The sequence below is a fragment of the Dipodomys spectabilis genome, unplaced genomic scaffold (genome assembly GCF_019054845.1).
Source record: "Dipodomys spectabilis isolate Male_0828 unplaced genomic scaffold, ASM1905484v1 ptg000312l, whole genome shotgun sequence".
NCBI lineage: Eukaryota > Metazoa > Chordata > Mammalia > Rodentia > Heteromyidae > Dipodomys > Dipodomys spectabilis.
Genome location: NW_024870989.1, coordinates 3,713,078 through 3,721,968, shown reverse-complemented (window position 1 = coordinate 3,721,968; position 8,891 = coordinate 3,713,078).

The following is an 8,891-nucleotide window of genomic DNA, read 5'->3' as shown; positions in this document are numbered from 1 at the left end:
TTGTTTTCCCCTTCCCCTCCACAAATTATACCGACATCAAATACAGTGAAAGCAGGGGTTATACTGTGGGAGAAGGACATACAAAGCAACAAAGAAATAATCTTATAAATGTGTTAGAAACAATCGCATGAAAGAAAAAATAACATGTGAATACATATCTTAGGGTTCATTTCCCTAACATCACCTTATCTGAACTTTTCTGCTTGACTCAGACATATACTAGATATTGCAAATAAGTGAAACCATGGGATCTGTTTCTTTGGGGCTGGCTTACTTCACTTAATATATTTTTTTCCAAGTCTTTCCATTTCCTAACAAATGGAGCAATGTCATTCTTTCTGATGGAGGCATAGAATTCCATTGTGTATATATACCACATTTTCTTGGGAGGAGGATCACAAAATCCTGATGTGTTTTTTTGAGCAGTGTAAATATGTACAATTTTTAAGTTTTTAATGTAGCCCACTTCATTTAGCATCAAGTTACAGATGCTCTGATCTACTGTATACATGGTAATCACTGAATTTTTAAATTCTGACTTCCTGAACATTTTCAGGATTTCTCTTTTGAATCATACATTTAGGTATCAGATGATTCCTATGGTCATTTTTTCATTTAAGAAAAATCATTTCTGATTTTATTTAAAGTCTAAGACTGGAACTTGAACTTGGTAATTGATTCTGTTGCTCATTAACTAGTCCGTTGCCACGTGAGGTATCCATTTAACCTCTAATTTCAGGTTTTTCAAAAAACAAGAAAAGATAATAGGAGGATTGTAACTTCAAGAGCAGCCTGAGCTACATGGCAAGTCCCTGCCAAACACACACACACACACACACACACACACACACACACACACACACATACACACACACACACACATACCCAAAGAGCTGGTGAGTTTAGAGGAGGGGAAAGTGATATTAATAGCAGTGATAGCAGCATAAAAAATTTAGTGTGCGTGTGTGTGTGTGTGTGTGTGTGTGTGTGTGTGTGTGTGTGCTGATTCTAGGACTTGAAATCAGGGCCTGGGCACTGTTCCTGCAGTTTATGCTCAAGTCTAGCCCTCTACCACTTGAAGCAAACCTCCCCCTCACCTTTTTGGAGGTCATTGGAGATGAATCTCATTTACTTTCTTCTCCAGGCTGAATTAGAACCTAGATCCTGAGGTCTCAGCCTCTTTTCTAAGTAGGATTAGAGGAGTGAGCCTGTAGTGGGTGTTGTATTACTGTTAAGTAATATGGTAAACATCATGCCAGTTTATACTCTTTCAAGCAGAGGTTGAGTGTTTCACACAGACCTAAGACACAACCCACTCCATATCTGATGACATCCAGATCTCATAATCCTGTGAGATAAGTTTTGTTATGCTCACTTTACCTATGAAGAATTTGAGGTCGAGAGAGTTTAGTTAACTTTGAGTCCCCAGTTTGTATATAGTGGAGCCTGTATTAAAGCGCAATTAGGATTGTTTATTTCAGAAAACATTGAGCCAGAATGTGTTCTAGTCAGCATGTGTTCTAGCAAGTGCTACTCTTTGTAAGTACTATTTTCTGCCTGATAGATGAACTTTCTCCTGTATGTATGACTTATTCCTTACTCCTTAACTTTGCACCACTCTCATAAGCTAGGTAAAGTACAAGTGATGAGAAGAGCCATTTTTGAACAGGAAACTGATAATGGGGTTTGAGCTTGGTATCACATACATATGATTTTCTTTCATTTGATTCATGAATCCAGTATTATATTTGTCTGATTTTCTTCTGTATTTTTATTATAAATGTGATTTATACAGAGATTGTAATCATATAATTCAGGTAATGGATATATTTCTTTTTTAATTTTTATTTATTTTTTATTGTGAAAATACTGTACAGAGGGGTGACAACTACATGGGCTAGATAATGAGTACATTTCTTATCAAGCATTGTAGTCTCCTCCGTTGTTTCCCCTTCCCATCCCTTTCCAGCCTCCCCCTACCCGCCCCTCCCAATCTTCCCCCCGCCCCCACCAAAGTTGTAAAGTTCGTTTTGGACATGACAATTTGTATTTGCATTGTTGCAACGGGTCCACCTGTATCCTTATTTAAACGACTTGTATTTACCCTTCCCCTCCACAAATTATACCGACATCAAATACAGTGAAAGCAGGGTTATATTGTTGGGGAAGGACATACAAAGCAACAAAGAAATAACCTTATAAATGCCTTAGAAACAAATGCATGAAAGAAAAAAAAAACATTTGAATACATATCTTAGGGTTCTTTTTCCTAACATCACCTTATCTGACCTGTTCAGCTTGACTCATACTATATTAGATATTGCAAATAAGGAAAACCATGGGACCTATGTTTCTTGTGGCTTGGCTTACTTCACTTAATATAATTTTTTCCAAGTCTTTCCATTTCCTAACAAATGGGGCAATGTCATTCTTTCTGATGGAGGCATAGAATTCCATTGTGTATATATACCACATTTTCTTGATCCATTCATCTACTGAGGGGCATCTGGGTTGGTTCCAGATCTTAGCTATAGTAAATAATGCTGCAATAAACATAGTTGTGCTGGTAGCTTTAGTGTGGTCTTGTTTGTAAACATTTGGGTAAATGTCCAAAAGTAGTATTACTGGGTCATAGAGGAGCGCTATGTGGAGTCTTTCCAACGTGGTTGAACATGTTTACACTCCAAGCAACAATGCAGTAACGTTCCCTTCTGTCCACATCAACTCCAGCATCTGTTGTTATTAGAGTTCTTGATTTTTGCCGTTCTAACTGGGGTGAGGTGGTATCTTAATGTTGTTTTGATTTGCATTTCTTTTATGGCTAGGGAGGTTGAGCATTTCTTCACGTATCTATTGGCCATTCTTCTTTCTTCTTCAGAGAAGTTTCTCTTTAAGTCTTTAGCCCACTTATTTCTTGGGCAGCTGTTTCTTTGAGGATTTGTTGTTGGTGACTTTAATTTTTTGAGTTCCAAGTATATTTTAGATATGAGACACTAGTCCATTGTATGGCTGGTGAAGATCTTCTCCCGATCTGTGGGCTTTCTATTGATTTTGCTAGCTATGTCCTTTGCCATGCAGAAGCTCTGCAACTTCATGCAATCCCATTTGTCCAACCTTTCTTTGATTTGTTGTGGTTCCGTGTCCCAATTAAGAAAATTTCAGCCTGCGCCAAGGAGACCTAGGGTTTCTTCTATTCCATCCTGTAATGTTTGCAGAGTGTCTGCTTTGACTCCGAGGACTTTGATCCATTTGGAGTTAATTCTGGTGCAGAGTGATAAATATGGATCTAGCTTTAGTTTTCTACAAGTAGTTAACCAATTTTGCCAGCATCATTTACTGAGGAGGCTGTCTTTCTTCCATTATATTTTTTTATCACCCTTATCGAAGATTAGATGGCTATAAGTCTGCAGGTTCATTTCTGGGTTTTCAATTCTATTCCATTGGTCCTGAGGTCTGTTCTTATGACAGTACCAAGATGTTTTCATTCCTATGGCTTTACAGTAGAGTTTGAAATTTGGTATTGATATTCCTCCAGCAGTGTTCTTTCCATTGAGAAGTGTTTTTGCTATTCAGAGACTTTTATTGTTATGTTAATTCCTAGGTATTTTATTTTTTGTGCGGCAATTGCAAATGGAGTTGCTTTCCTAATTTCAGTCCCACTTTTCTCATTGTTGGCATACAGAAAAGCCATTGATTTTAGGGAGTTAATTTTATACCCTGCTACTTTGGCAAAGTTTTGAACCAGCTTGAGGAGTCTATGGGATTCTTTAAATACAAGATGATGTCATCTGCAAAGAGGGAGTGTTTTACTTCTTCTTTCCCTATTTGGATCCCCTTTATGTTTCATCTGTTCTTACTGCTGTAGCTAGGCATTCTAATACTAGATTGAAGAGAAGAGAGGAGAGTTGACATCCTTATCTTGTTCCTGAGGTAAGAGGAAATGGCTTTAGTTTTTCACCATTAAGTATAATGCTGGCTGTAGGTTTGTCATATACAGCATTTATTGTATTGAGGAATGTTCCATGGATTCCTAATTTTTCCAAATCCTTCATCATAAAGTGGTGTTGGATCTTGTAGAATGCTTTTTCTGCATCTATTGAGATAACCATGTGGTTCTTATCCTTGCTCCTGTTGATGTGATGAATTATATTAATTGCTTTGTGTACATTGAACCAGCTTTGCATCCCTGAAATGAATCCAGTTTGATCGTGGTGTATGATTCTTTGGATGAATTGTTGAAGTCGATTGGCCAAAATTTGGTTGAGAAGTTTTACATCAATGTTCATCAAAGAAATAGGTCTATAGTTCTCTTTCTTTGATGAGTCTCTGCCTGGTTTTGGGATGAGGGTTATGATGGCTTCATAGAATGTGTTCTGTAGTGAACTTTCTCTTCCAATTTCATTGAAGAGTTGGCGGAGTATTGGTGTGAGCTCTGCTTTGAAGGCCTTCTAGAATTCTGCTGTAAAACCATCTGGTCCTGGACTTTTCTTAGATGGGAGGGCTCTTATTGCTGTTTCTATTTCAATGCTTGATATGGGCCTGTTAAGCTGGTTTAATTCATCTTGGTTTAGTTTTTCTTCTTCTTTTTTTATTGTGAAAATACTGTACAGAGGGGTTACAATTACACGGGCAAGATAGTGAGTACAATTCTTATCATGCATTGTAGCCTCCTCCTTTGTTTATCCTGCCCATCCCTTCCCATCCTCCCTCCCCCCCAAAAAAAGTTGTAAAGTTCGCTTTTGACATGACAATTTGTACTTCTCATTGTTGCAACAGGTCCACCTGTATCCTTATTTAAACGAATTGTTTTTCCCCTTCCCCTCCACAAATTATACTGACATCAAATACAGTGAAAGCAGGGTTTATATTGTGGGGGAGAGACATACAAGGAACAAGGAAATAATTGTATAATTGCATTAGAAACAAATGCATGAAAGAAAAAAACATTTAAAATACATACCTTAGGGTTCATTTTCCTAACATCAACTTATCTGACCTGTTCAGCTTGACTCATATATATACTAGATATTGCAAATAAGGAAAACCATGGGACCTATGTATCTTTGGGCTTGGCTTTCCTCACTTTACAGAATTTTTTCTGAGTCTTTCCATTTCCTAACAAATGGGGCAATGTCATTCTTTCTGATGGAGGCATAGAATTCCATTGTGTATATACAACACATTTTCTTGATCCATTCATCTACTGAGGGGCATCTGGGTTGGTTCCAGATCTTACCTATGGTAAATAATGCTGCAATAAACATGGTTGTGCTGGTAGAATTAGTGTGGTCTTGTTTGTAAATATTTGGGTAAATGCCCAAAAGTGGGAGTGCTGGGTCATAGGGAATCTCTATGTGGAGTATTTTGAGGATCTTGGATACTACTTTCCAATGTGATTGAACAAGTTTACACTCCCACCAACAATGCAGTAACGTTCCCTTCTGTCCACATCCCCTCCAGCATCTGTTGTTATTAGAGTTCTTGATTTTTGCCGTTCTAACTGGGGTGAGGTGGTATCTTAATGTTGTTTTGATTTGCATTTCTTTTATGGCTAGGGAGGTTGAGCATTTCTTCACGTATCTATTGGCCATTCTTCTTTCTTCTTCAGAGAAGTTTCTCTTTAAGTCTTTAGCCCACTTTAGCCCACTTATTTCTTGGGCAGTTGTTTCTTTTAAGTTGGCCTTTATTGCAGTCTTGTTGGTTTTCTATGTGTAGGACATCTTTAAGAATCTTTTGTAGGGCTGGTTTGGTGGAGATGTATTATTTCAATTTTTCTTTGCTATGGAAGGTTTTTATTTGGCCTTCAGTTATGAAGGAGAGTTTAGCTGGGTACAGTATTCTTGGTTGATAGTTGTTTGTTTTTAGGGCATGGCACACATCATTCCAGGCTCTTCTTGCTTTGATTGTCTCTGCTGAGAAATTTGAGGTGATTCTAATTGGTTTCCCTTTATAGGTGATTAATCTTTTATCCTTGACAGCTTTAAGGATCTTTCCTTGGTCTGAATTGATCCTGTGTGGATTATAATGTGACGGTGGGATGTCCTAATCTGGTCAGGTCTATTTGGTGTTCTAAAAGCTTCTTGTGTCTGAATAGGTCTATCTTTTTGTATGTTTGGGAAGTTATCTGCTAGGATCCTGTTAAACAAATTTCCTAGACCATTGACTTCTGTTTCTCATTTCTCCTCTACACCCATTATCCTTAGATTAGGCCTTCTGATGATGTCTTCCAAGTGTTGGATAGATCTATCATATTTCCTGGACTTGACTTGGATGGTTGTATGTTCTTTCTCTATAATATCTAGGCTGTCTTCAATCCCTGAGATTCGATCTTCTGCCTGGTCTAACCAGCTGTCGAGACTTTCTACTTTGTTTCTTATTTCTTTTCCTACTAGTTGGTCAGCTTTAGTGGCTTCAAGTTCTTTGTTGAAGCTTTGTTTTAGATCTTCTATGAACTTCTTTACTCCCTTAATTTGGTGTTCAGTGTTTATTCTCAAATCACTTAGTTGATTGGTTATGGTTTCCTTGGACTCCCATTCCTTCTGTTGGATTCCATTCAGCATTCCCTTTGTGGTCTCCCTGACTTCCTTCAGCTCTTTGTTAATGGATTCCATGAATGCCTTTAGTGATCTTTTAGTATTCTCATCCTGCTCTCTCAATTCCCATATTACTCTTTGCTTGCCTTCCTCACGTTCACAGCATTCCTGTAGTTCTCTTTGAGTGTTCTCAGCCTGCTCACGCCATTCCTACCTTTCTTTTTGAGTATTCTGAAGCTGCTCACACAAATCCTGTATCTGTTTTTGAGTAGGTTCCTCACGCTCATGATATTACTGTATAAACCTTTGGATTGTCTCCTCTCTCTCACTATCAGGCTCATATAGAGTCCTTTTTATGTTTTGAATCTTTTCATTTATCATGTTTGCCAGCAGTGTTTGTAGAGCTATTTGGGAACTCTACTCTGGATTATTCCTTATCTATTCTGTCCTGATTATCATGAGTGCGAGTTGCAATACCCGGAGTTGCCATTTTTCTTGTGTTTTTCCAGCTTACTCTGCCCATTTGGGATGAAAATAACACCAGTTTTGTGCTAGAACACCATCTTAAGGCAAGCATCAACCAAGGTCTCTATTTGCACAGTCTATAGTCTGCAGATACAATGTAATTCAACAGATAAATCTATTCAACATCAAACAACTATATATTAATGGGCTGCAAACCGCAAAGAAGAATTTGGCAAACCAGAAATTATTAAGTTTAGGGAGAGATGTGAGTAAAAAATAGGAATAGAGTGATGTTAGAAGGCACAGGGAGAGTTAATTTAACTAAGTCCTAATCTCAAAGCAGGAAATAGGTTGGATAGTTTGAAAGGAGAGAGAGAAAAAAAAAGAAGAAAGAGAAAGGGAAAAAAAGAGACCAGAAAAAATAGAAAAGTTAAAACTAAAAATATGCAGGACAAAAACAAACTATTCAGAGAAGAACGTGGATATAATGAGAGAATAGGAGGGATATAAAGGAGATGTGAAAAACTTAAAAATAAACATACTTAAAATATTATATAGGTTTAATGAGGTAGTACTGCTATTAAGGAATTTAAGCCTAAGAGGTTTTGAATTGAGTAATAAATTTGTGGATTAAGTGTGTACACAATGGGGGATAAGGCCTAATAATCGACTACGGGTTTATTTGAGGATGTGCAGAACAACAATTAAGTCAGATAAAGAAGAATGAAAGAGAAGAAAAGGTGAAAAGGATAAGAAAGAAAGAAAAAAGATCTGAAGTTCAGTAGAGTTAAACAAAAAAAAAAATTTTAAAGGAAGAAAAACGCACACACACATATATCCCTAAAATAAAAATTATAAGAGGAAAAAAAGTTACTAGAAAACTTTTTTTTCAAAAAAGGTAAAATTTAAAAATTAAAAAAAAAGTTTAAAAAAAATTTTTTTTATATATATTATTTTATTTGTGAACATACTGTACAGAGGGGTTACAATTACATGGGCAGGATAATGCGTACATTTCTTACCAAGCATTGCAGCCTCCTCCTTTGTTTACCCTGCACATCACTTCCCAGACTCCCCCCTCCCCCATAAAAAAAATTTATAAAATGTACAAAAAAAAGAATAAAAGTTATTTGATTTCTTTTGGAGGGGTGGGAAAAATCCTTTATCTCCCTTGTGTCCATTACCAGCCTCTTGTTTGAGTCTCTGGTCTGCTTGTGGTGATTGATTTTCCTGTGGCTTGCTTGGTTTCTTAAGTAAGTTTGTTTGAACAAGCAGAAAAATGCTCTGCTTTCTCCAATGTTTTGCGATCCTCCTCCCAGGTTAGTTCAATGTGAGGGAGATCTGCTTTGAGTATCACAAAAGAGGGAGTTGGCTTTTTCCTCACGTTCAGAGATGCTGTGATGAGGCTGGTTCTGGGTAGAGTTGAGGCCTTTCAGCAAACAGTAGCTTTTCCCGGGGGCTAGTTTGTGAGAAACTCACAGAGCCAAGCCTGGAGCCACTCTCAGGGTTTATGTTACTGAATTTCAATTGATTGTCAAGGCTGCTAAAGGGAAGGGCAGCCTCTGGCTCTGATTACTCAGTGAAGAAATCCACTCCTGGGGCTGGCGCCCGAGCTGGGTGACTTTTCCCTGGGTGGAGCTGAGTCTGGCAGGTCAAGTTAGGTTCTTGTGACCTGCTAAATGACTCTAGTTTTCTTCCAAGGCCTGAGTTGGAGCTAGAGGCTCCACTGAGCTTTGTCAGTATCCAAGATGGAGATCTCCGGTACTGGGGCGGGGGGTGGCCTTCCCTCCTCTGCTCCCTGAGAAGGAGTGAGTACTGTTAGGCTTCTACTCACGCCGAGTCTTGGTTCCTGTGTCATCTGTGGTCTGCGAACTGCAGGATGAAGATGTCTGC